We start from the raw sequence: 27,865 nt of genomic DNA, 5'->3' as shown, positions 1-27,865 counted from the left end.
AAGACATTCAGGTATTTCCAGTGGTTTTTGTTTTCATCAACAGACTTACCATTAAAAACACACATTTCTGACAGCAGAAACTTTCACTGGTCCCACCACATTATTGGCAAGGAAGCCTGAAAAGAGAAATAACTGCTCCTGCCTCACTGCATCCTTCATACTTGCCCGTGGTGCTGCTGATGCTCAGAAATACAGCAGGCGTCCTGGATGCTGCCTGCTTTTTATTAGGCAGCTCCTGAGGGGCGGTGAGGAATCACACTTTAATACAGTGCCTCTGAATTTTAATTGAATTGTAGCCTGCAGCTAAGAGGAAAGACATTAAAATCAAACTTCAGTGTTTCACTGTATCGTTGATGTTTCTCATGGTTTAACCCCAGCCAGCAACTAAGCCCCACAGAGCCGCTCGCTCAGTCCCCCCCGGTGGGATGGGGGAGAGAATCAGAAGAGTAGAAGTGACAAAACTCGTGGGTTGAGATAAAGACAGTTTAATAGGTAAAGCAAAAGCTGTGCACGCAAGCAAAGAAAAACAAGGAATTCATTCACTGCTTCCCATTGGCAGGCAGGGGTTCAGCCACCTCCAGGAAAGCAGGGCTCCGTCGTGCGTAATGGTTACTTGGGAAGACAAAATGCCATCACTCCAAACGTCCCCCCGTTCCTTCTTCTTCCCCCAGCTTTACATGCTGATCATGACGCCATACGGTATGGAATATCCCTTTGGTCAGTTGGGGTCAGCTGTCCCGGCTGTGTCCCCTCCCAACTCCTTGTGGCCCCCCAGCCTCCTCGCTGGTGGGGTGGGGTGAGAGGCAGAAAAGGCCTTGACTCTGTGTAAGCCCTGCTCAGCAGTAACAAAAACATCCCTGTGTTATCAACACTGCTTCCAGCACAAATCCAAAACACAGCCCCATACTAGCTACTATGAAGAAAATTAACTCTATCCCAGCCAAAACCAGCACAATGTTCCACCGCACCTCTGAAATAACTGATCGTCTCTATATATATTGTCTCTTTCTTCACCCATGGCTCTGCGAGCCCCCTCCAGCAGCCTGGTATGTCTTCCCAGGCAGGTCACAGAAACGTGGAGCGTGTCCCAGTGACACCCGCTCAAACCACTGACTGATGCTGACAGTGCTGGACCCCACGTATTTTCTATGTAAACTGTATTTTAATGAGGACTGCTGTAAGGATAAGGTTTTACAGATAATCCCTGAGTATAAAGAGGGATTGTGACAGCATAACCTGAATCTAAAAGAAAGGCACCTCTCTGAGGCTGTCTAAAGGAACAGCAACCTCTAGGTGGGAGGTTTTAGGCACTTCAGCTTACTGCTTTTCTTTCAGAACAGAAGGGCCAAAACGGTGCCTAGTTTTTTTCTAGCTAAAGAAGTCTAAGAAATCATCTCTCCCCATCACTTTCCAGCTAAAAGCCTCCACCAGTGTGGAGCCCCTGTTTAGCCAAAGCAGGACAGAAATCGGCATCGCTCCAGGGGAAGGGGTCTGGCCAGCAACGCGGGACGTCTGTCGTCAGTCCTGCTACGAAGTGTTGGCAGAAAAGCTTTTTCACAGAGCCACAGCCCTCCGCTCCCTTCTCGATGCCACAGATGGGAGGCAGCCTCCAGGCTGGCACCTCTGAAGTAGCCAGGGAGCGTGGACCACAGACAGACGCATATACACACTGCGGTTGCAGAAATCTCCTGCAGAAATCAAACAAAAAAATAAACATTAGATATGCTAAAAAGCATAATAAATAAATAGCACAGACCTCTTCAAAAAATATATGAGTCACTGTGCACTTTGTAGCTCCCCAAATCAATTGCTCTTTGAATATGATTCAGTGGCAGCTGAAAATTTATTTGATTTGAGTATATGCTGGCCCACTTAATTCATCCTGCCTGGGTTTTGCAGCGTGACTCTATCCTGGTGCTGCAAAAAACAAAGTAGGTATCAGAAACAAAAAGGTATTAGATACACTCATCCCCATGCCTGGCATTTTGGGGCATGCAGCACCCCAGAGACAAGAGCAGCGGGGATGCCCAGTCCCCAGCATCCCTGACAGCTTGCCGATGTGTGAGAGATGCCGGAGGTGGTGACCGTGGTGGTCAGTGGCGGCTCTGGCCCCTCCTGAGCAGCAATTTAATATAACCTCCTTCTGCTACAGCAACCGTACCCGCTCTGCTTCTTTTCTAGGCATGATTTAGTTCTCACCGCAAGTGCTATTGTTCTCAGTTACCGCATGTGTAGCACAAACACGGAAAATGTGGAGAGGAGGGTTGTAAAAGTTGCTGTTTTAGCTGGAACTCAACAAAAGAACAAGAAAAAACACAATCAGCGACACGGAGCAGCTATAAATGGACACACCCTTGCAAGAGTGGAGATCCAATAAACAAATATTTGAATATACTGACCTCCAAAATCAAAGTGCTAAAAATAGTCTCTAGCTTCTGTTTTTCAAAGGAAGACTATCCTGTTGCCAGAAAAGATTTCTCTAGTATTTGAGAGGAGAGGTTCACATCACACATCGCAGCTGACTTGAACCTGCTTCTCACCAGGAGCAACAGGAGACATTTGGGTTTTGCAGAAGCTGCTTCCCACAAGGCGTAATTGCAGTCACCGCACCACGTCCGTCCCCACTCTGTCCCCGTCCCCGTCCCCATGAACCGCAGCGGGAGGAGAGGGCCTCTCTCCTGCACTCCCAGCCACTTGCTGGGGCAGGCGAGAAGGAAGAGGAAGGGCTCTGGCAGCTCTGCTCACTGCAGAGGCAGCGCCTGGAAGGAACTGTCACGTTTTCCCTATGGAAAAGGTTGAGGTTTTTTCCCAAAGCTTTGAAACCATCTGCAGAGCAGGAATGTCCCCCTCCAGCCAGCCCTTGTCCATGTGAAATTGCGAGCACGGGTGCAAGATGGTGGTGCAGCGCAGCTGCCCATGTCACCTCCCGTGCAACGCATCGCTGCTGCTCCGCGGGGACGGACCTCATTTTTTCTTCCGGACAGTTTAACTGCCCAACATCATCAGTTAACCCCAGGGCACTTCTCCACTTGCACTTGAAGACTGTGCCTGCTATTTCAGACCTGAAGGGTGGGTGGTGTGTGCAAAAGTGTGTTGGTTTTTCCAGCTCTATCAATGTCACAAAAGAAACTGCGTCTTCAAGAAACTTGTCCCACTTCCATTCTCAAACCACCACAGCTCCAGGAGTGCCTCTGCTAAGCATTTTCTAGCCATTTTCCTGTTTTTCCTGTTTTTTCAGGGGGGGTTCTTGCTTTAAAGAAAGTCATAACAGTATAAGGAGCAACTTTACGTTAAAGAGCAAAACATCCTTAGTATGTCTTGCTTCACCATTGGAAGAGGAACCGTTTTCCTGGCTTAGCTCCAGGGATCCTATCCAGCAACCTACACAAAGATATTTCATAATTCATTTTGTATATTTTATGAGTCATTTAACATGCATGGAAGAGATGAACAAACAAGGGTCCACATGCCAATTCCTCAAAATACTCATGATGTAGAATATAAATATTATTTGTATAAAAGGAAAAAATAATAGTCCTAAGAAATGAGAGGCCACTGAGGAGCCTTGCACCACGGCGTGCCAGCTGGCTCATGGCTGGCTCCACTCCTCAAGGCGGTGAGGAGGGATTTAAGCCTTTCTGCCACTTCCAGCCAGTGGCACTGGGGTAGAAATTGCTCACGCTCCTGGGGCAGCATCTGGAGGCTGGCCCGAGCTCGCTCCCCCACTCTAGCGTGCTCAGGGGGTGCCCGCAAGCAACGATGACAGAACAAGGCTTGGATGTGGTCCTGGCTCACCCCAGCTCCGTGGAGGGGCCCCGGCACAGAGCATCTCCAAGGTCACGGTGGGAACGCCGTGAAGGGGAACCAGGGACAGCCAGGAAAGCCCCAGTTCCTCCCCGGGAGCCCCAAGATAAAACAGGCAGAATTTTACAGATCTTTAATAACGGTAGAGCAGCGTTTAATTGCAGCAATTAATATGGAGGGTAACAAAGGCACAAAGCAAAAGTGCAAAGGCACCGGTCTCTGGAGAGCAAACTGAGGCATTTGTGTTAATCATCCCGAAGGGCTCCCCACGCCTGCTCCGTTCGGTGGGAGCAGAGGACAAGTGACAGTCCAGGCTCCCCCTGCCCACAGGAGCCATTTCGGACCTTGGGGGACCCCAGAAGACTGAGCTGCGCTGTCCTGGGGACACGTGCCAGTGTCCCGCACGTTGCCTTTGGCCCTTGTGAGCATTTGCAAGCTGCAGGAGTAACAACTGACGCTAAAATTCAGCCAAGAAAAGCATCCCCACAAAAGAGGTGTTACTACCTGCACTGGAGTGCTGCACAACTGCAAAAAGCTGCTCTCTGCAATACTGTATCTTACTGGAAAAATTGTAAAGTGAGAAATGAAAAGAGACCGAGTATCATGATAGGGAAGAAAACATGACTGGCTGGGGAAAGGAAGTCTTTAGGAAGAGATACACAAAATGCAGCTGATGATAGAGGTCAACTGCTGTCCTGTGACAGCTTCTGGAGGCTATTGAGCAATGGGACCTACAACAAAAAGCACTGAAGGTCAGAAAAGAGATATTGAAATGCCGGGCAAGGAAACATGCGGAGAGAAAATGCAGGTTGATTATACACACGCAGAGGCGATGCCCAGTGCAGCGCAGACCACTGCCTCTGCCAGTGAACTCCTTCGAAGGGAGATGCAGGTCTGAGAAAAGGCGAGCAGAGATGGTTTCCACTGAGATGTGGTTACCTGCCGCTGCTGGCTAATCATCGAGAAGCTTTACAGACCATGCTGAGGCTTCTGCCAGGCATCGTTCTTGCTGCTGCTACTTCTGTAGCAGCCTTGACCTGTAAAAGGACATTTAAAATTATTTTTACAAAAGGTTTTTACTTTCTCTGCCACAGCTTTAGCTTTTGGGGTAATGCTCTCAAATAGGAATTCCTTGCATTTTTTTTTAAAGAAAATGGAGATAAAGTGCATAATCCAAGAAATAGAATAGACGTGGCCAACAGAAGCACAGAGAAGGCTACAGGAGGTGGACGCAGGCAGAAACATGGGTGCAGTGTGCCAGCCTCGAGCTTCTGCTCTGAAATGTGCCTTGGCCTCACTGAAACGTGCTGCCGCTGCCTCTGTCCCGCTCGTCTCGGGCACGCTTATGCCAACAGCCACAGGCATTAACGTGCTCCCTCGCTGCAGCCGTCCAGCAGCGCTGAGCTGCATCCATACTGGTTTTTTGCATCAATTTGAAGTGCTTTGTGTGACCCCCATGTCCTCTGCTCAGAGCAGCTGCCCCACTTCGAGGAGGATGGGGCATCGCCGGGGCTGGGCTCTGCCTGCTTTGGGCGTCTGCCTGGGGCTCGTGGGGAGCCGCGGGGAGGAGCGGTCCCTTTTCATTCTCCCATCAGCCTCGGACTGAGGTTCATTTGAACATACACATACCATCACAGAATGTAATTGCGTTTACATGCGTGAATGAATCTCATCAGTTTTGCTTATTATTTCAAGGCAGTTTTGCTTGCTTAAAGCTCTGTAGTTATTGTCTCCGCTGTAGAAGAGACAAAGCTATTGCTCTGTTCTCAGTCACAGCTATTTATATCTTGTAATAACACTCCTCAGGATACAAGGAAAGGTATGAAACCAATAGTGTAAAATTAGGACAAAGACACAACCTCCAGGGCCTTTCTGCTCAAACGCTGTCACTAACATTACCACCTTGCTTTTGTTTTCTCTGCTAGATTGCTCCCCTGCAATCTCTCAGGTAGATGCTCTTTAATTCTGTCTATTTAAGCTTAATTCAAAGCAAAAGGAGTCCGTGTCTTTGGGGAGATCAGTCCCACGTTCAGCACTAGACATGCTGACACCTCCAAGATGCCAGCAACAATAAATCTTTTAAGAGCCTCTAAATGCTGGGAAAATCAGAGGTAGCTCTTGCCAGCACTGGTCAGGTAACATGCCAGCCCTGCCGTTCATCGCAGCCGCCCTGGGTTGGACATGTCCGAGCCTCCTGGTCGGTGTGAAGCCATCCACTGGGGAGAGATTCCCCAGGAGAGCAAAGGGAAAAGAGACCCGTGGAAATCCAGCCACCTCTGAGCACTTGGCAGGTGCTTATTGGGCCTTTTTAAATGCTTCCTCTAACTTTAAAATCACAGCTTCTCTTTTCGGGAGTTTGTTGAGATATTACTTTGCTGCCCTCGGGATGTTTTTCCCTTAGCGAGTCCCTAAGGAGAAACTGGCTGACAAAAATAAGCACTTAGTGATTCTTTGGAAATCAGATGTGGACGCTATTCCCTTAAATCTCAGCTGCCAAAATGTATATATTTGTAGCATATATGTAGTTCCTTGTGCCTACTTGTATTCAGATGATTTTCTAGTTGTTTCCCCTGCTATTAAGCCCGTCTGCTGAAGTTTCACAAACATAACATCAGAGGACCCCACTCCTTCAAAAAAATTTCTGTGCTTAAACATGACTCATGTAACCAGATGTGCCACAGTGTGTTACGTGCATCCAGTGCTATTTTTATCCTTCTCTGTTTTCTTCAATGATTAAAGCTTTTATCATATAACCTGGCACTTCGAAAGGGCTGCTCGAGTTGGACACCGCAGTTCAGTGCTCCATTCCCCATTAATCTCTCCCTGACTGCAGGGAGATGCTGCCCTGAACGGTCTGGGCAGAGAGAGCCCTGCTTTGAGCCAAGCTGCAATGCTGCCTTCTCCGGGTTTTGTTTTGAGATGTGTCTCCTCTGGATGGGGATGAGCTGTCTGGGATGTCCTTCCAGGTCTCCTTGGGCCTGAAGGAAGCCATTTCAGCCCAGGACAGTTACAGGGATGTTCCCAGTCTGCCTTCACATCACGTCTGCCCACCAGTTGTGACCCCAACATCACTCACCATTGCTGTGTGCCAGCCAAACAGCTCCACAGCTGCCAGCCAGGACAGTGAACCGCAGCTCTTTTCCCTCCTCTCTTCCCTATATTTTTTTTCTTTCAGAACATATGCAAAGGGCGATTGAAATTGTACATGGTTTAAAAAAAAATCAATTACTTAATAAGGGTATCAGAAAAAAGTCAGTTTTTAAAAATGCAGCTATCATGTAAGGTTTTTAGAAAAACACATTAAAAAAAAAAGCTGTCAATATTTCAAACCCCAACGCTTGTGACCAAGAAGCACGGAGCGGAGCCATGGCTGTGCGTGTCCCTGTGCCTTGCCCCGTGTCCGCAGGGAGCGCGCCTGGGGCTGTCGTGCCAGGGCAGATGTGTCGCTCCTGAAGCCACCTACACCTCCCTGGTTTCTCCCATCGGCTCAGAGCTGCTGCCTCAGCACCCGGCTGCGGGAGGGGGGTGCATTGGATCTAGATAACAAATACGCCTTGTTCAACAAACATTTGACTAGAAATGTAGACAGCATAATCAAGATACCCATCTGCTTCAGAAAAGGCTTCTGAGGAGTTAAGTTACACCCTTGCTACGTCATATATCCAATTATAATTCAGCTGCCTCCCCTGGGAATTAGCATAGAAGCTAATCACTACGTAAACTGCAGAATGTGTGGGAAATTGTCTTTTATCAGCACCAGTGTTCCCCCTGGGAATGGGAGGGTTCAGGCACCGGTATGCAAGGTCCTCCCTACAGCAATGCCGCCCGCTGCTCTTGGCTGCTGGGTGTTTTGGGGCTTGGGGAAAGCAGCTTGGCCCAGGGTTTTCCCTATCCCAAGCCCCATGGGGTGGACACCGCAGACCCCTGACATGGCTGTGGTCTAAGGCCAGGTCTGCTCCTCGCTGTGGGTGGTAAAAAAAGGTGTAAGGGCTGGTGGTGGTGCCTGAGAGCCCCTCTGGAGCCTTGCAGCCGGTGGTATGAGGATGGCCACGGGGGCCAAACTGGGAGGAAGGCGCCAGTGCCCAGGGCTAGCCCACTCCTGGCACACACGGCCCACCCCCAAAGGGCAGGTTGGTTCACCCTGAGCATCGCCAGCGCATCTGTAATCCCCACGGCGAGCACTGGAGCAAGCTGTTGCTCTGTAGATAAAGACGAGTCACTCCCCTCCAGAGCAGCAGCTTCCGACTACCAGGCAGGCAGGATTATGTTTTTTTTATAATGTTGATTTTTTTGCTTGATCTTAAAAGGTGCAATCAAGAGAGTGCAAAACAAATCTATGCGCATGTGAGAAGATGGTGCAACTTCACCCTGAGCAAGCCTTGGGAAGCCACTGTGTCCATGCATTGCCAGCAGGACTCAGCTCCGGATTTTCTAGTTGAACTTTCTTCGGAGATAATGTGGTATCTACTAACTCAGTGTTTTCCACTGAACCATTTTGGTTGTGCTGAAACACTTCGTTCCCACTAAGAAATGAAATACTTCATTTTGATCCAGGTCTTTGAGGTTTGATGCCTGTCATTCTGCAGTATCAAATCAAAACCTTTTCCATCCTCCCTCTGGCTGAGCCACCATCGAGTCAAGAGGAGGGTGGTCCTGACCCCAACCAGGGGCTGTCTCCCATGAGGAGGATGCAGGCAGGAGGCCCTGAACTGCCTCTGCATGAGCGTGAGCAGGTATGTGACACACTGGGCAAACCCCCAGCCGTACCCATGGAGCAAGGATACACTTTTAGAGTGGCCGATGGCTGAGGAGGTGCCTGGCACCCCAGGAGGGATTGGGAGTTGAGTCCTTACATGATGCCTCCCTGGGCATCGTGGCAGGGCAGGTAGGCCCAGCGCAGCGCTGAAATGTTTTGGCATTTCCCAGTTTACTCTTTTTTTTTTTTTAATTTAATTTTCCATTTAACAAAGGCGTGATATGTGCACAGTGACCTGATCTGGGGCACAATAATATATCAAGCTGCTGGCCTCTCCCCAGGCCTCTCCCCATCACTGCTGACCTTTGCTGAACAAAGAGCTGCCCAAACATCGTGTTCTGAGGCAAGGTCTCGGCTCCCACGAGGCTGCTCAGGCTGAAGGTACAAACTGGGGCTGGAGCTTTGCTGATGGATGGTGTGTCCCTGGGTATGGCAGCAGTGGGGACAGACTGGTGTTGGCTCTCCAGGACATCTGGAAGAGGGTATGGGTACATTTGTATGCTGTTACTTTACAGAAAGTCTGTGGGTCATGTTCCTTGATTTCTGAGGTCGCTCTGCAGAGTTGCCTTCATCTTTTCTACAGCCAGCTATAATTTGCAGTTTCTTATTGCTGGTGTTGACCCACAGCAAATAAGCAGCAGAAGTCAGATTAGCATTTTCCCACAATAGTCTCCTTGCGAGCCAGGACTGTGGTGTTACCTGCATCAGAGCAGCAGTCAGTCCCTGAGCCAGGGCCCTGATGTTCCCTTTGATCAGTACCGTGGTGCTGTACAGGAGCGCTCGGCCGGGCACAGTGCAGCACCAACGCACTGGAGAGCCCTGGGGTGGGCATCCAGGCACGGTTTGGTCCCAGAGTACTTCAGATTAGTGGGCCCAAAGCAAATATTGCCATAGTTTCCCACTCCTGACTGGTTTTATGTCAGTGTACATCAGCATAAAAAAGCAATATGGTTATTCGTTAGATCTAATGAATGAGCAGAAATACAGAGATCATTCCTGGCTGAGGAGTAAATCAAATGCAAATGGCTGAGATGACACTGGAGTCTAAATTTCAGTATGTTGACAGCCAGATGCATCCACCAAAAGTACGAACATTGTGTTTCCTAACAAGCTGCTCTTCCCAGCACCCGCCTGAGTTAAGCACTTCGAAACACAGACTGAGCTATGCTTTCTGCTGCGTCCCCGAGACCAGGGCTCTGTGACAGCCACCCCCTGTGAAAGTCTCTTGCACGCTCATCACCTGCACAGAGGTGAACAAGTCATTTCTGCATGTGAGCGTGCAGGGTTTGGTGCGCTGTGCTGGGGTTTTGCATGGACTTTAAGCCCCACTGAGCTTGCTTTATTCAGTCCTTGACTAATGGGAAGGAATTTGGTGTCACCCCCGGGTTCAGCAGAGCTGCTGCCACAGACAGGACTGGATCTGGCCCGACCGTCGTTAGCAGGAATAAGGACAGACTGCCACAGTTGCCATCAGAAGTCCCTGCCTGGCCCTGCCACTGCACCCCAAAGGTTTCCATCCTGTGTAAATAATAAATGCAATAAGCCAGGCTTGAATTTTCCTCTGGAAGACTAGACGAAGCTCTGTTCAAATGAATTAAATCTGCTCGCTCTCTTTTGGTGATGAACTTGAGGTTAATGAAAGCGAACTATTTTTAGTGCTAGCTAGAGGCACAAGCGAATGGCTGGCAAAGCGCGGCGCAGGTTTCCCTGCCCTGCCAGTGCATCCAGCCGGGACCTGCACCGCCCGGGCACCAAGGATGCCACAAGCCTCAGCGCTGTTACGCAGCCCTGCTCAGCCTTGCCCCTTTTCATTTAGAATATGCTCTGTGGTGCCTTTTTCACACAAAGCAGCTCCTTCCAGCCCAGATCCCCCTTGGGTCAGTGGGTGCCTGTCTTGCTTCACCAGTGGCAACATCGCTGTGTTCAGCATTGGGGTGCTGGTGTGTGAACCCCATAGTTTTGCCCCTGGGCAAATGCTGCTCTTCTGCCTTGGAACAGCTCAATGGAAAATCCCCCTGGTGCAGCTGCTCTGTGCCACTAAGCAGCACATTACCGACATTGCCGTGCACTGGAGAAGGAGGAGAAATCACCTGCCTTTGGTTCAGGGTCATCCTCAGTAGCACGAGCTGGAAATTGGCTTCTGCTGCACGTACTGCGCCTCGCGTCATGACGGGGGGATGCTGGTACGGGGGCTCTGCAGAAGCAGCCTCTATTTCCTCCACGTGCTCTGAGGGCTGCTGACGATTTCAGCTTTACTTATTGTAATGTGTCCTTTACTGTGGTCATTTGTCTTTTTCTTTAAAGGCTACGGTCTGACATTTGGTCTTTGCTGGATTTCACATTGCTTGTGAGCCTAAAGGTTCTGTCTGCTTAAATAAAGTTTTATCCCAGATGCTATTTACACGTTTCTCTTCCCTCCTTACCAAAATGTCAATATTTGCTTTTACTGCAAGCCGGCAGGGCACCTCACCCTTATTGCTGAATAGCACTGCAAACGGCATGTGCTCAGCTGCCAGCCAGTGTTTCTGAGCCCCCAGAAGAGGCTTTTGGAGACCTCGTGCCCTGGGGAGGAGGCAGCCGGCGCTGCCGAGCGGCCCTCCGCACGTCCAGCTGGGGCTCCTCCGGGAAGGGTCTGGCTCCTTTATTTCAGGGTTCATACTAGTAGTTACTCACTGGGCTTTTTATGCACAGCTATCATCGCTTAAAGTGTCTTCTTCTGTTCCTTGACATATTTCTTTGTGCTGCCTGCATGGAGCTTATCTGCCTGGAGATGTATACTCCGTCCCAGAAAGGGCAAGTCTTCCTTTATGGGCTTGGTAGAATTAGCTGCTCATTTTGCTGTTGTAAAAACAAATGAGGGGTTAACATCTGCAAGGCAGGAGGATCTTGTATTTCCAAGCACCACGTGGGCATGCACAGCCTGCACTGCGGGAGCAGGACCGCATTGGAGGTGGTGGCCCCAATGGCCAGAGGGAGCAGCGAGGGTGAAGCAAGGGCCCTGCCTGCAGCAGCTGCCAGATCCGGGCCAGCACAGGCAGAGATGGGTGCGTGGCTTACCCTGCCGAACGGCACGGTTGCAGCATTGCACCGTGATCTTTCATCCATCCCATTTATGCTGCAAGGTTTTATGCCTAAAAGCAGTGACGGCTGCACCACCTGAGAAGCAATAGAAAAACAATATCTTGCAGAGAAGCATTTGACAGAGAGAGATAAAAACCATAACGAATGTGATTTTCTACATGATGGAGGTTACTTGGTCATTTTCTGCACCCCTGTCTCAATTACAACAACGTACAGAGGTCCTTTGGTTACAGAAAATTGCCTTGAACTCACAGGAGTTAATCCCCTTACATGACTCTCTCCTGCTGTAGGACACCAGACAGACTCTGGACATCAGTGCTAAGGCCTTCTCTCATTTACCCTGTGCTGAGGGCAGACAGTGGATTTACCACTGAGAATCGCCCGCAAGCACACCACGGATGGGCATCTGGTAAGTTCTGCAGCATTATTTGGGAGATCTAGAGGCTGGGATAGCTGCAAGAGTGTTTGCTAGGATTTTAACCATGCATTTGCAGTAATTTTCCTAACATTAATGACAGCAGTTGGTAAAAACGTGGTTATTAACATAAGGCATCTGAAGGCCCTCACAGAGTGTTCCCATGGTGTAGCCCACTCGCCCTTATCCCTGGCAATCCTTGCAGGATTTACTGCGCTGCAGCAGTGCCCGTTCTCCTGATGCCAGCATCGCCCTGCGAGCACTGCGCCAGGTAGGAGCAGCCCTCCACGGCTTTGCAAACTGCCTTCCAAATCAGGTGTTCAGATAAAACTCCAGCAGCCTGTATGCCAAATGGAGCATGATCGGAGCCTGATGCTGCTTTGGCTCCAGAGGCAGAATGACTCCACGGGGGATCTGGCAGCAGATATCCCCCCTGCCTGCAGCGTGACTCTTGCATTCATGCACACATGGTCCCCCGCCGCGGTTCCATCTGCACGTGGCAGTGCTGTAGCACTGTGGAAACTCCCAAACCCGGGTGGGGGAGAGGAGCCCATGGGTGCCATCCTCAGCACGGCACCCAGTGTCGGACCCCCTCCTGCCCCTGCTACCCAGGGGCTGCTCTGCCCCAGCGCCGAGGAAGGGGGAAGCTCCATTTCCACTGCACCAAATTGCATTTCTTCCCCGTAGCAATACGTTTTTCCAAGTCATTACTGCAGAAGCAGTGGTGCTTTTCTCTTATACCAGAATTACCTTTCACTCCTGCCTGAGGAAGGGTGTAGTGAAATGCTGTTTGCTCTGCTTTAAGACATTGTGAGGGGAGATAAGCACCAACCAGCAACCTAAGCAATACAGCAAGCTCCTTCTAATAGACACTGGCCTGCACCGAGACCTGTGCTTTGTGCGATGAATCAATGTCCTTCCCAGAGATCTTATGAAACAAGATTTCCTTAATTCCATGGTATTCAGGATACAGAGCTAAACTCGCAAGAGTTAATCTATTTAAATTACTCCGTGATATATATTCAAGAAAACAGAGGTACACTCATAAGAGTTAATCCATTTAAAATTGATTTTGTCTTTCAGCCTTTCTGAAATATCTGTGCAGGAGAGCCTGTGGGCTTTCTGCGTTTCTCAGTTAGAAAAGAGACCAGCCAAGGCAAACAAGGCAGGGGGCAGGGGCAGACCTCAGCTTGCTTTACTGCAGACATACTGCATCCAGTATTTCAACCGGTACCCAGGAACCAAACTGCTGGAAAGGAACTGTGAAAAGCCGCCAGGGTCATACTTCGTGCCATACAGGGAGAGAAGATCAAAACAATTTGGGAGCTGCCGCAAAGACGAGCAAGCAGAAAGCTCCCGAGTGGGCGAGCACACCCAAGCTCAACCCTCGCGTGGAGGCAAAGAATGGGCTTTGAGTGAGTTACTTTTGGCATCCTCTGGAGGGAGGCATCATCCATTTGCCCTTAAGGATGGCTTTAGCCATCAGATACCAGTGGCAGGACACGGGCCCTTTCCCCTCCGAGTATCAAACCCACGTTGACCCAGGGGAACCAGTGGCCCCAAAGCTTCCAGAGGGGTTTGAAACTGGGGCCCCATGGAAGGACGGGCTGGTCAGGGTGGGCAGAGGCGCTGGTGTGGGTGCAGGGCCTTCGTGCTCCTGCCAGGTGCTGGGGGCATCGCACCCACCCCGCAGGCGGATGAAACATTTTTGCCATATTTTGAAACCTGTAGCCACGGCCCTCTGCCTTTGTCGCTACAGCCCGGTTAATGTCTTGCCTCTCCGGCACGCCCTTGCTCCGGGCAGTGCCCCGCAGAGCGCTGCGCACCCGGCGCTCCCGGGCCGCGGGGGAGGCCCCCGGGCAGCAGCGAGCCCGCGCTCCCGCTCGGCTGCCCGCCTCCCGCCGGGCCCCGCCGCCGGCGGCTGAGCGGGGCCCCAGCGCCACCCTCCGGGGAGGCGCCCGGAGCCGCCGCGGCCCCGCCGCCCGCCGCGGCCCCTCCCGCTGCTCCCCCCGCAAATGGGGCTTTGCTTCCTTTCTCCAGCACCCCCGTCTCTGCGTGGCGGGGGCTCAGCCCCGCGCGAAGCAGCCGGTTGCCGTGGATGTGCCGCGCTGCTGGGAGATGGGGCTGGGTGCGGGATGGGCTCCGGCCGAGCCCGGGCTTCCCGGCAGCGCCGGCTCCCAGCCCGCTCCCTTGCCCTGCTGAAAATGCCCAGGTTTGCTGACCGCCTGGCCACGCTCCAGAGCTGACCTGTTTGCTCAGCGGTGCTGGGCTGTGCTCGTTACAGCCCCTTGCACGGCCGTGTGTGCGGCGCTGGTTGTAAGGATAATCATGCATTTAATCACAGCCGCGCTGTCCCCGGGACACTTCTAGAGCGGAGCCAGGTCAGGCTGGCCGTGCTCTGGCACGTTGCTGCTGCAAAGCAGCCTGGCCCTGCCGGCACGCAGCGAGGGCACCAATGCAGGCCACAAGCCCAGCACTGGCCATCGCCCTCGGTGCGAATGTTGTTTCCACGACTGATGCCGCTGGGCAGAGCGACAGCCTGTCCCGACATGCACCCCAGCCCCGGCAACAGGACACCTTCACCCAGTAAACAGCACTTAGTCTGGAGTGTCTTTATATGCAATCCCGCGTGGTCAGCAAAATACTGTAGACACAGGTTATATTCTTCTTTTTATGGAGTGAGGCTGTGCCCAGGAACAAGTGCAGGGTTGGTTTTCCAGTGTGCCTTCTACCCCAGGAGCTGTGCCGGCAACACAGGACTTGCTTTGCACCCTGATTTCCCAGTCTGGCTGAGTGGGGCTCCATGAGAGTGGGATGCAGATGCTTTTCCAGAAAAGGGCATTGCGAGCAGCTGGCATAAGCTGCTCCAGTGGAACTCAGAGCAGCCCTGTGACATGCAGGGCTCTGCATTGCAGGGTTTAGAGCCGGAGCTGTAACACCCAGGCAGGGACTGTAAGTTTGGGCTGGCTCTCCTGGCTTGTGCTGTGGCTCCACAAACAGCTCCTGCTCCCCACAGCTGGGGGACTGAGCCTCTGCACCTCTGTGCTGCCTTTTCAGCTGGGGAAAGAGGATATTTATTGGTGATTGCAGAGCCAGCTGCACCATGCTGCTGTGATACCCCATGAACACCCAGGAGGAGCAATATCTGCAACTGCTACACACCTGGAATTATCCCCCCATATCGCAGCGCCCTTCCCCGTGCTGCCTGCACGGGGACCTCCTGTCTCCAGTCCTTACTCCTCTCACTCTTCACTGGGACCAGCCCTCGCTCAGACCCCTCCAACCTCGGTCCCTCCCCGACCCCTTCCTCCTCTGGCCTCCTTCTCCCACATCCTCAGCCCCACGGCTGTCCAAGACCCCCGTCCCACTCTGCCAGGTGATCACTACTGCTCAGCACTAGATTTTTTCCTGCAGCACTTTTATCTGCCTCCCCCATTTCTGCTCTGTCCTCAGGGACACTCCTGACATCTCCAGGCCTTCTGCGGCGGCTGCTGGCAGCGCTGGTGCCAGCCCCTGCTGGGACCAGGTGCTCTGCATGTCGTGGGCCTTTGCTCTTACTGCTGAAAACGTAGCGTGCACAAAGCACCCAGGGGCCAGCAGGGATTTGGATCATGCCAAATAGTTGCCATTTATCCAAAACATTTGTTAGAAACAAGCTGTTTAAAAAAAAAGATCTATTTACAAAGATTCTTAACTCTCCTGTTCTTTTAGGTAAAGAATCTTAACCTTTTTGAGGCTTGTTCTAAAAACCACCGTAATTTTATCTGGCTTGATCTCTTTTCAGATAAAATGGTTTTTTGTTTGTTTATTTCCTGAGCAGCTCCAGCTCAAGGAAATCACCTCCAGGAGCAAGGACGCTGCCGCAGAGGAAACCTTGCAGGAGGAGTGAGACATTCTGTAGCACGGACCTATCCAAATGTTGCTCATACCAACAGATACTCTGGGAAAAAATCACCGTGTAACTTCAGTAACATGCCGCGGATGTGAGTACTTTATATCTGCTTATAAAAGACTCCTCTTGTTATTTATTGTCCCTTTCAGGATTTGCTGAGGAAGGAAATGGGAAATTGTACTCGCTGGCATGTCACGGAGATGGCTGAGATGCTGCGGAGGAAAGAAAACAGAGGCCAGCTGAGAACAGCACCTTCCAGCCGAACCCCGCAGGGTGGTTTTGGCCCCTGTGAGGAGGAAGGCGGCTGTTGAAAGACTCAGCATTCCTCGAATGAAAGTTTAAAACCAAACCGGCGCAGTGGGGAGCATTTCTGCTGCTTCATTCCATAACCACCACCCCCCGCCCAGTCACGAGCTCAGGCTGAAGATCGCACTGCAGGCCCGAAGATGGTGATGGGCTCCCAGCTGCCTCAGACCAACAGTGACAAATGCACCATGTTGTCCCCAAAAGCCAGCAGAGATGCGTCCCTCACCCCGCCGGTGAAGGTCACTGCTGTCCTGCATGCTGGGACACACAGAAAGGAGGGTCAAGCACGCTGCCTTCCTGCTGGAGAGGGTGTTTCCCTCCCGTACTAAATATGGGAGCAGACATAAGTAGCTCTCTTGTTCTTCCCAGGGTCGGCTGGGGCACAGGAAAATCTGGAGGAGGCTTTTCCTTAGCCTCCGCTCCCAGCCACTTCCATCCCACTGCCGGCAGGGCCAGAGCCGGCGCAACGGGGAGGGCTGGCCTCTAACACCCCTCTGCTTCAGGAGTTTTAATTTTCCCCCAAACGCTTACCTGAGAGCATGCCTTGCCTCTGGGCTGGCTCCGTGCAGAGGACATGGCGAGCAGTCACAACCAGATATTTATGTGGGATTTCGTTCCCTGTACCCAATGAACGTTTGCCGAAACTCTGACCCCGCAATGCAGCACAACCGTTGGCAGGGTACTGACCGCTATGGGAGTGAGCTCCTCAGTCACTTACAGCAAGAAACAGAGAGGCGATCGCACAGCTTCAGCGGCTTTGCTGCGAGCAGTACCAAGGCCAGTCCCACCACATCAAGCACCTCGGGATGTCTGGGATGAACACACCGCACCCACGCAGGGGCCAAGCATCCTCCCCGGGGTGTACCCCCAGCTGCGAGCCACCAGAGCCTGGGGCCGTAGCAGGAGCTGCTTCTTTCCAGCAGAAAGCTGGATCTAAAATAAGTTACGTCTCCTTCATTGTTTCTTGGCTCTAGCCTTTAAAAGTTCAAACTGTTTTTGTTTTTCCTAGTGTTAGTCATGCACACAGATTGGGAGCCTAACCTGTAATTCTGGCTTTGCTGCTGCTATAAAACATTCACACTGTGCTCTTCTAAACCAGGAGCAGAAACCTTTAATTTAATTCCACTAGAGGAGTTTAATCTAGGACTATGACATTTCAATTACTTAGTAATGCATATTTAACATTTAGCTGTACACATTTAAAATTAAACCCAGAGAAGAAAAATGTTGTATATAAGCAACTACAAGGATTTTATTTAAAGCCAGTAAAAGCTGTAAATTTAGAACAAAGATCTAAACAAAGACCTTAAAGTAACCCCTTTTTGCCTATTAGGCTGCATGATTTATGGAGCTCTGTTCAAAGCGCAATGTCTGAGATTTCCATTTCTCCCTAGTTTTGAATTTTTGGCTGACGAGGGACAGAAAAGTCTAAAATATTGACAATTTTCCCAAAATGGGAAAACCACTTCTGCAGGACGCCAGTCCTAGCCTGGAGCACACAGATGTTCCTCATCCCCAGGGGTCTGGTGCAGGAAACCACTCGGGTTTGTTCCCATCGCTGCCGAGGGCCAGGTGTGCTGGTTTTCAGCCTAGCAATCCATAAAATAACGGGGTAAACAACACGCCGGTAGTTTTACCTCTCACAGAAAGAACACAGGCTCATTGTTCCCTTCTTTGGCTTTGTCTCCTGGTATCTATAGGTCCCCCCTTGGTTTTCAGTGAGTTCTGTAGGGCAGGGTGTTTCTCGCTGTCCCATGATGGTGCAGATGCTGGTCCAGCGAGGTTGCTTACCTAGAGCTTGGCATTGCCGTGCTGCAGTACGTGAAGTGCTCAACACTTCGGCTTTCACAAATAACCACATTATTAAAAAATATCTTCAATTTTATATTCTTTGACATTGCTGCTTTCTGCATCCCCATAGATGATTGTTTATTGCCCACTGCCAGAGAAGTTTTTGCTCCTCTATGATGAAGTAAGCACAATAAATCAGGCTCTTTTTAGCACAGCCTCAAGAATTCCCAGAGCAGTTTCAGCTCCCCCAGGCCCATAGCGTGACTCAAAGTGGTGAACAGCTAACTAGACTTTCCCCGCCAAATCCTGTTTCTACCCAAAAGTTATTGCTGGATATGGTTTGGTTTCATTTCCATGGTGGTTGGTACCGGGGATCTCCAGCCTCTGGCTGGGCAGAGCATTGCAGGGGAAGCAGAGAGGCAGTCGTGGCCCTGGAGAGCCCACGCAGCGGGCGCCAGGCAGGCTGGAGTGGTGGGTGAGCAGGGAAGAGCTGATGAACAGCAAGGAAACCTGGGGATAAAGGAAGAAAACCTGCTGGGCTGCAGCCGTTTGGAAGCAGCCGCACGTTCGGGGGGAGAGGGGCTTCCTGGCTTGGCCTTATGCATACACACTGGCCCACCACGTGCAGGATGCAGCTGGGTTTCTGCACGTCCTAAATATTTCTAGGATTATTATTATTTTTTAATTAATGCAGGAAATAAGGGAGGCAAGAATGAAAGTGCAGGTGTCAGCAAAGGAGATGCTTTGTTATTTCTCACCCAGGGCACAGCAGGGACGTGGAGTTGCCGGATAAGCCACGACAGTATCAACACTAGATTCCTGGAGCTGCTTTTACAAATTACTATTGATGTCTCTGTTAGCTTCCACAGCAGATATCAACACCTGTAGAAGGAAAGAGATTTATCCCCACTAAGGCATTCTCTGCTAGCAATGGAGACTAAGTCAAATGCTAGAGCGCGTCCAAAGAAGGGCAACAAAGCTGGTGAAGGGTCTAGAGCACAAGTCTTATGAGGAGCAGCTGAGGGAGCTGGGGTTGTTTAGTCTGGAGAAGAGGAGGCTGAGGGGAGACCTTATTGCTCTCACCAACTACCTGAAAGGATGCTGTAGCCAGGTGGGGGTTGGTCTCTTCTCCCAAGTAACAAGTGATAGGACAAGAGGAAACAGCCTCAAGCTGCGCCAGGGGAAGTTTAGGTTGGATATTAGGAAAAACTTCTTCACCAAAAGGGCAGTCAGGCACTGGAACAGGCTGCCCAGGGAAGGGGTTGGGTCTCCATCCCTGGAGGTATTCAAAAGATGGGTAGACGTGGTGCTCGAGGACATGGTTTAGTGGTGGACTTGGCAGTGTTAGGTTAACAGCTGGACTTGATGATCTTAAGGGTCTTTTCCAACCTTAACGGTTCTATGATTCTATGAAATACTGTTATATTCGCCTAAGAATAAAATATATAGGCCACATAGTGGCCTTTTAAAGCTCAGATGTGATGGTTGTGCTAAACTCACCGCCACCGAGATAGGGCAGGCTGCTCTCCTGGCTGCCGGAGTGTACAATGATGTTAATGTGGTCCTCAGCAGTCTTTAGAGGAAAAGTAAATACTGACTCTCATTAAATGTAATAACATATAGTAACCTGATATTAATTTACTTAATGCTCAAGCTATGAATAGCAGATATTGACCCAAATGCGGGAATAGCCTTATCCCATGTTCTATCATCTACCATTAATCCTTATCAGCTTTGTGGTCATGTTCAGAGATCTCCCTCGGGTATGTTTCCACTAAACAAATAAATTGCTTCTTCTGGCTATAATTAAAAAAATATATTCAGCAGCAAAGGGGCACAAATGGAACTGTACGTCAGGAATTTGCTGCACCCTGTGTTATCCTTCAAATAGAGTGCAATGGCAGAATAAGGCACACTCCCCCCTGGCAAGGAAAAAGCAGAAAAGAGAATGAGATTAAGCACAGACTAACGCAGTGCGGTCTCCGGGGTGCGCTGGAGATACCACAGCAAATACGTCGTGATCTGGGAGGGCTCCGGCTCATTTGACCCCAGCCCCTCTGCTTTCCACTGCCGCTATTCCAACTTTTACTGCCACCCTTTATGGACACCTCTCTGCTACCACCTGGTTTTCTCTACCCCTCGCTGTCCTCTGCCAACATCACTTCTTGCACCAGCTCATCTCCAGGAATGGGGCAGGTGATTCAATGAGCGGGTTTTTGGTAGATTCTTTCCATAAAAGCTCAAAAGGCCCATTTCAGACCATCCTTTCACATCTGGCCAGCCAGGTCTGTAAATATTCACCATGCGCTGTTTCTGGGCACTGGAGAGAGCAGCAATGGACTATTTAATTTCCTCTGGGATCTGGAGTCCATCAAGAGAAAAAGCAGCAGAAGGCGGCACTAGAAGTAAATAGTAATTATCATCAAAATACAGATATATATATAAACTGGGGTTAAACTAATACTAAGGTTGAGGCAAAAAACCATGAAAGCATGAGAATTCAAAGCTGGGGCTGCCATGGCAACCCTGACTCACACCGGTGTGGTTGGGCATTACAGCATTTCTATGGGACCTCCCAGAAAATGCCGATGTTTGCTCGGTTTGCCATAAAATGGACAGGTAATGGAGCTGCTGGAGAAAGCGGCTGGTGTATTTGTGGAAGAGGATGCAAGTTTTGAGGGAAGATCTGGAAACGCAGTCCTGGAGGGTGCAAATACAGGCACAGGGAAATCCGGGCTCACAAGTGAGGTCAAACATGAACTCCTGACCCACAGCGCCAGCAAGCCATGGGACCACTAGAAGCTGGTCAGGAAAGAAAAAGTTTTAGTAGTGCAACTTGGAATACTGAAATCCCAACTGCAAGCCCTAAATCAGAGCCAGCTCCAGCACAGGTCCTGCCTATAGAGCTACTAACCTACAGCTCCTGCTCTGCCCGGCAGATACCTTCGTGTGACAACAGCTTTATTTTTCTCCAAGTAAAAGTCCTTACAGGCATTCTTCTCTTCATGCGACTGAGTCCCGTTTGCAATCGTTCTGTGGAGGAACGGAGTCTAAACCAGAGACCGACAGCTGATAAAATCTCAGCTAAAAACCCTGACCTGCTGGTTGTAGCCCAAGAGAGCTTGGGTTGGTTCTGCCTGAGCCACATCAGGGAGCAGCGTCCACGCAAGCGGCTACAGGTTATTAGACACAGGCATGATGACAGGAGCCAGAGAAGTTTTCTTAGGACTGACTGTCTTCGTGCTAATAGCATATATAAAGTTATGACTTCCAGACACCACAGTACTTTGTGGTATTATTGTATCTTTAGAAATATAACCAATTTTTGTGAGTGTTTTTAGAATGCAGCCATTTTGGTGTGAATTTGGGTCTCATACAGAAAATGTATGCAGTGTAATTCCTTGACTGTAATGTTATTATCTTTTCTATTTCTACTTTTCTTTCAAACACAAGAGTGTTCTGTAAAGCCACGTTAGTAAAAGCTACTTATTTGCTTCTCATTCAACAATTGCATTAATTTTGGATTCTTTTTTAATCTTCACAAGTAGCAAATTACCTTTTCAAACCTGACAAAATTCAGTTCAAAGCAAGCTGCTCACAATTCTTCCTTACAAAAACAGCAAATGCACCCTCTTTCAGCGTGCATTGCTTTTATCATGACTTTTGGCAAGCTGCAATGAAGAACAAAAGTACATCTCCAGAGGAAAGCATAACTCACGGCTCTGCTATACAGTGATGCACCAACTCTGATTCATAAACTAGCAGTACGCTTTTAGGCATTTAAAGATGGAGCATAGAGAAAACAAAAATGTAACTATTGTATGTGAAAGCATATGCATTCACTGAGCATCTTCAGACAAAAATAAAACATGGCAATTTGGAGGACAGAGCGTTTGCATTGGCAAAAGCTGAGACACAACTCATCTGCACATGCAGAAATTGTCAGTATGCCAGGAAGAATGAATAAAGAGCATGTCTGTGTAATTAAATTGGTTTATTTGTGGGAGCAGATGATGTAGTGCAAGTCAGAGCAGCAGGAAAATTCTTTGAATGCAAATCCATGTGCAGCCCGAGTTTTGGGAGGGCACTTCGAGAGACAGCCGGGGCTTTCTCCACCATTTCTTACTCCATTCAGCACGCACCGAGTCCACACCTCACCTTTGGTTTAGTAGCTGCACTCCATCCCGTTTCACACTTTGGTTAGCTCCCCATAAAAATAACAAGGCTATTTCACTTCCAACAAACCAGTTTGATGCTCTGGTTCGGGAAGCAGGGAAAACCCTCAGACATTGCCAGTTTTGCTCAGCCCATCCTGGCTCCTTCTTGCGAGGGACCAGCCATCGCTGCACAGCTCCAGGCACCGCGTCCCCATGCCTGCGGGATGGAGGCAGGGATGGAGGCAGAGTCCGGTCTGGGCTCACCCTGTGCTGGGAGCAAAAGGGCACCGTTCTCCTGGCAGGCACTGACCCCTCTCCCTCCCACCTCTTGGGCCATGGAAAGGTGACTCCCCGCTGCATTTTCCCAGGGTGGTACTGGCCTTTGCAGAGAAAAATCAAGCCAACGACTTCAACTGCATAAAAAATACCCTGCTGAGCACCTCCGGGCACGGGAAGCACAGCTCTGTAAGGAAGGAGACTGCAGCCCTGACTGACCGCTCCTTTCATGGCTGCAGGGCTGCACTGGGACCGCCGAAGGACCAGAGAAGTTGTATTACGGCAAAGTCTCACCACCCATCTGGAATCATCTGTGCCTCAGGTTATGTCCTTCTGCGACATGACTCCTCCGGCCTGTCATCTCAGGAATAAAGGGAAATCTGCCCTTCCTGAAGACATTCTACTTCGTCAGGGCGGCAAACAGAAGAAAACCCGCACTAAAGAAGGATGCTGCAGCCTGCCTTGCTCACACAGTTCGGCAAGAGCCCGAAGCCTCCAACATAACCAACTCTTCAAAGTCTCTTTACATCAGAACACCTTTTCCTCTTAATCACAACAGGAAAAGACTATCCAGTCCATTCAGGGAAAATATTTTCCACATCTGCATTTCACAGCTATGTGGGATATTTTCTTTCCTACGGCGTGCCTGGTGCTGAGCACTTCCCATGCTCCCACACACGTGTTATAGCACCGTGCGCTCTCTGCCAGCCTCATAACCTGCATGAACACAAATCTGTTTCATCGCTGCTGGTGTAAACAGCCCAGGCACAGGTCTTGCAGCGTGACTTAGTGATCAGCAGCTGGCGAATGCCACTGTCTCTCCCTTTCCACACCTTCTTAAGGAAACATTTGGCTTGATATATTTTTGTCGGTATGTTTGCAGGGATCTGATTTGGTATTTATGTGGCGTTTGTCGCTGTTGTTACCTGGATGCCCCAGGGAGGGCTGTGTGGGAGCCCTCGGCTGGGTACGACGCATTTCCCAGCACAGGTCTTCCACTCCTCCGTGCCTGGAGGCGGGTGCTGAACCACATTCCACCGGTTGTCCCCGTGTTTGCATTTCCCAGCACATTACTTCACCCCCTTGCAGGATGATTTGAGCTCCCCATAGCGTTTGGCTCCTTGCTCGCAGGGATCCTCCCTCCCTCCTCCAGTTCCCCCTGTCTCCTCTCATTGCTGACACTCTCCCAAAGCTGCTCGCCCCTCCTCATCCTCCCACAACCCTCCTGGCTCTCCCGCACCATTTTGGGTGGTGGTGATTTCTGGAGGCTCTGTAACAGCCTGCAGCAATGGGGCACATCAGCACACTGGGATATCACCAGGGAGCAGCATATCTGCTGGGCCTCCGCCTGGGACCAAGGTGGAGGAAAAAGCAAGGGAAAGCAAAAGGAGATATAAATGATGGAAATCCAGACCAAAACACACAAGCACCTCTGAAAACAAGCTCTGTCCGACTGCCCAAGCCGTTGGATGATTGTAGCTGGGCCACAGCTCCTCATGGTCTGCTCAGCCTCTGCTGTGTCCTGCATCATGCTGCCTTGCTCCCTGGCAGGCTTTCCTGGCGTGTCAGCTCTAACAACACGCTGCGTGCATGTGTGTCTGCATACCTACGCATGTGTACTTCTGTGCCCCTATGCACGTGCACACACACAAGTACAGGATGCTATTTGCTGCAGCAGAAGTCACAGGACACCTCTAAAGACAGGGCCAGCTGTTGTTAGCTCAGTGCATAGTTAAACCTCATCCTGTGTGACCACTGTTTGCACAAAGCTGCCTGTGCAAGACAGTCGTGGCCCCACCAAGCTTCCCAGCGACCCCTCTCCCCGGGACGGCGCAGGGCCGTGGTGCTGCCGCGTGACGGCTGCGGTGGCGGGTGCCGGGGGAAGCTACCCGAGCGGCAGCGGTGAGTCAGCAGCAGCTTGCAATGCTGGGAAGGAGCAGTTCTCACAAAGAGAACCAGAAGTCATGATTTACATCAATGGGCTGTCAAACGAGTTGGCAAAGATAGATGCTCCTGCGTGCGTGCTCAAGGTATGCAGCTTTTCCTGTTTTCCTGCTCCTCTGAGACCGGCACAGGCTTGGTGCTCAGGACTTTAAATCAGAGGGAATCACCCTCTCTTATCTGACCATCGATGCCATTCCCAAGCCATATCACAGCTCCACATAGCCATCACAGCTGGTCATCTTTGTGTCTCCTACCCTCACCAAACTCCATATCCCAGGGGAGCAAGGTCACACATCCCAAGCCCTGGGATGCAATGCAGTAGACCTTGGTGCGATTCTTGGTTCAGCCAGATGTTTTGGGCCTGACTTTGATTCTCTTCTCCCCATGGGTGATGCGGGACCAGCAGTTCTTTCAGCATATTTCCCCCTTGCCTCTCTCTGCCCAGAGAGCACAGATCGCCCACTGGCTATGCTGCAGGAGAGAACCAGCTCCAAGTTCTCTCTAAACATACTTCTTGCCCTTATTTTTTTAATGCAATGATAAAAAATAATTTTGCTTTAAGAGCTTATGTCCCTAGGTGACCAGATGAATCAGGAGACCAGTAATATTTTGCAGAGGCTGCAAATCTACCCTCCATCAGTCTGCAGTGAGTATATTAAGATTGAGTGGGAGCAAGACCTATCTGCCAACATCAGCACTGCTAGCAAATGAGCTAGGAGACAACTGAGAGGGACTCCTGTGCTTGCTGGGCCTCTGAACTAAAAAAGCAGCAGCACCACTTAAGCAGACACAACCCTTCATGCTAGAAGTCAGCCCAGCAGTGGTGAAAGACTGTGAAGCTTCTACACATCAGTGGTGATTTTAGTAGGATGCAGGGTGCTTGGGACAAGCTGACATGTGAGCTCTGATTCATGGCAGTCCTTGGGGGAAGTTCACGCCTAAGCCAAAGAAGATAAAAAATATCATCACCTAGCTGGGAGCGGAGCGGGCACAGGGCTCAGCCATGGGGTACTGGGGAAGCACTGGGACCAGTCTGTGCTCACTCGGCTGTGAAATCCATAGACTATTTGTTGAGCAGTAAACAGAAGCCAGAAAGTAATTCAAGTAATTCAATTGTGTATTATTTTATGTTAGAAAATCCTAGCAAATGTACTATGCGCTATGCCGAAGAGTCTGCCATTCATAAGGATTTTCACCCATGACCTCCTCTTTTTCGTCATGTGGGTTTGGCTTTTGGGACAACTGGTCCGGGGTGATGGTGGGTATAAGTCTGAGGACTTAACAGCCCAGTCCTTACAGAGCTGGCCACCGCAGCCCCTCGAAGCCAAAGCATGCCACTTTTCATCAGGGCATGCAAGGCACATCCATAGCAAGGCGAGAGGAGCCCTTGCTAACGCTCACTGCCACCCTGGTGCTCATCCCTGCCTGCAGCCTGGGAAAGGGCTGTGCCAACCCTGGGGAGAAAACACCCGGGTCATTTGTAAACACTAATTATAACCTTTATCTCTGGCAACTTTGTCCCTGTTGCACCCAATTGTCCTCTTGCTGATCTCTACACACAGCAAACATAGCAGTCAGCCCTGGCTGACAGCAAAGATAGCAGTCACCTCTGCAAACCCTCAGCAACAACCCACGGAGTCAGGAGCGAGCGTAACCCCCCCAGCACCTGCCAGCCAGAAATAACACCTTCTTCAGGCTCTGTCTTGGCCAGTGGGTTTCCTGATGCTTAGATGAGACCTTCGTAGCCAAAATTATATTCATCTCTGTGGTCAAAGGCAGGCTGGGCTGTGTCACGGTGGGGCCGTGGTTATGATCCTCCTGGTCTAGGGGCTCTACCAGCCTCTGAGAAGCCACTCCGATGCAAAAGGCAAGCGAGTTTGGAGTAAGAAGGTCAAAATCACTGCAGTTAGGCTGAGTTTTAATCACCATGTAGACCTGACTAAATGCCAGAATTGGGCTTTTATTTGAATGTTCCTTAATTCTGCAACTATATAATTTCCTCTGCCTAACAAAACATGAAATCGTACAGCTGCTGTCAGTTACTGACAAACTGAGAAACAACTCAAGATGCTTTTCAATAGCATTTTTTTCCCAGTTTCTAGAGCTGTCTGCCTTCCCAGCTAAGGTTACATCATTGTTGGCTTTAATAATTTAGAGACCATCCTACTAACGCTAATGCAATTGTCATGTTTGGCTGTCAGTTAGAGCAGGAACAGTGAGCAACAAGTCCGTAATTTTCTGTACTACTTATTTGCCCAAATTCTTCAACATTAAGAGCTTAAGGTGTACGTTAGGCTCATGCGTCCTTGTTTACAAGAGGAATCAGAGGAATTGCTCACGCGTTTATAATTCATCTCCTTCCTGTCATCCCAGCCCTTCTGCTGGTTTGGCTGAGAAGCTTCATGATTTTTTAAGGGAACAGGGGGGATGTGGCCCCACACCACCCGTGCATGCGAGGGCAGGGATGTGTGTGCATGCTTGCATATGCACAAGCACCTCTATGTTGAACAATTTGACAACGGCAGCTGTCTCAAATATATTAAGCTTTTACTCATTTTACAAAAAACAAGTGCATAGAGAGCTCTAGTTTGTGTTGCTACTTTGGGAAACCCTGTGCTTTTTAGAAGTCAGAGAAGATGCATGAGAAAGAGCTGTAGCCCAGCTAAGGGTGCCGGAGAGCAACAGGGACGGGACATCAGCACATAGAGAACATGGAGGGAAGCCTAAAATCGTAATCAACCTGTCATTGTCACACATGTCAATGAAGGAATACTGCTTTGGTTCAGAAACAGGTATTTATGGCTGTGCAAGTATTAAAAGGAAAAGCATTTCAGGTCTCAAAGGGAAGCCTCTTTCCCCCATGAGTTATTGCTGCCTGATCATTCATAATTCCACGGCAGAAGAAAAATGACTGGAAAGTCACGTGACAATTTATTGGAAGGCAAATCAAATACGGAACCATATAATTTAATTCCTGCGACCAGTTTGAAACATTCGTTACAGAAGTTAATGAGAAAAAAATCCTTTAAAAAATCCTTAGCAATTCATCTAATAGAGTGTCTCAACTCTTTATCATCTGACTCCATTACCTTCGTTCTGGTTTCCCCCTACGGCCAGGCCGATGGAGGAAAATCGGAGTTTCTCCTTTTCCCTGCTCCAGCGTATGGGCTTGCCTTTACAGCCGAGTGTTGTGGCAGCGTTCAGCAGCAGGGACAGGTATGCGCGGCCGATTTATCCACCTCCATTTACACAGCACCAAGGCCGCAGTCCGCGCGCTCTCGCGCGGGCAGCCTCCTCGAACGCGGCGTCACGCGGCGCCCTGACGTCACGCCGCGCCCCTCCCTCCCCTCGCCTCTCGCACTTCCGCCCGGCAGGGGGCGGGGCCGGCGCCGCTCTCGCGAGAGCCGCGCGGCCCCCGCCCGCCCGTCCTGCCCTGAGGTGGC

The 27,865-nt window shown here is 50.3% G+C and overlaps 1 long non-coding RNA gene across 4 annotated transcripts; it reads right to left on the bottom strand.

Moving 5' to 3' along the window:
• Window positions 1–17,381: 17,381 nt before the first annotated feature.
• LOC309595960 lies at window positions 17,382–27,738 on the bottom strand. 4 transcript variants are annotated; one of them, XR_014229416.1, is made up of 5 exons: window positions 27,512–27,738; window positions 20,581–20,847; window positions 19,136–20,444; window positions 18,804–18,927; window positions 17,382–18,555 (listed from the first exon to the last, which is right to left on the bottom strand). It is a non-coding gene; the product is annotated as an uncharacterized lncRNA (long non-coding RNA). The 4 variants fall into 4 exon arrangements; XR_014229419.1 differs by lacking the exon at window positions 27,512–27,738 and adding an exon at window positions 20,960–21,074; XR_014229417.1 differs by lacking the exon at window positions 20,581–20,847.
• Window positions 27,739–27,865: the final 127 nt, after the last annotated feature.

The sequence above is a fragment of the Platalea leucorodia genome (assembly GCF_965183815.1).
Source record: "Platalea leucorodia genome assembly, chromosome: 10".
Lineage (NCBI taxonomy): Eukaryota > Metazoa > Chordata > Aves > Pelecaniformes > Threskiornithidae > Platalea > Platalea leucorodia.
This window is presented reverse-complemented; position numbering and strand designations above follow the sequence as displayed.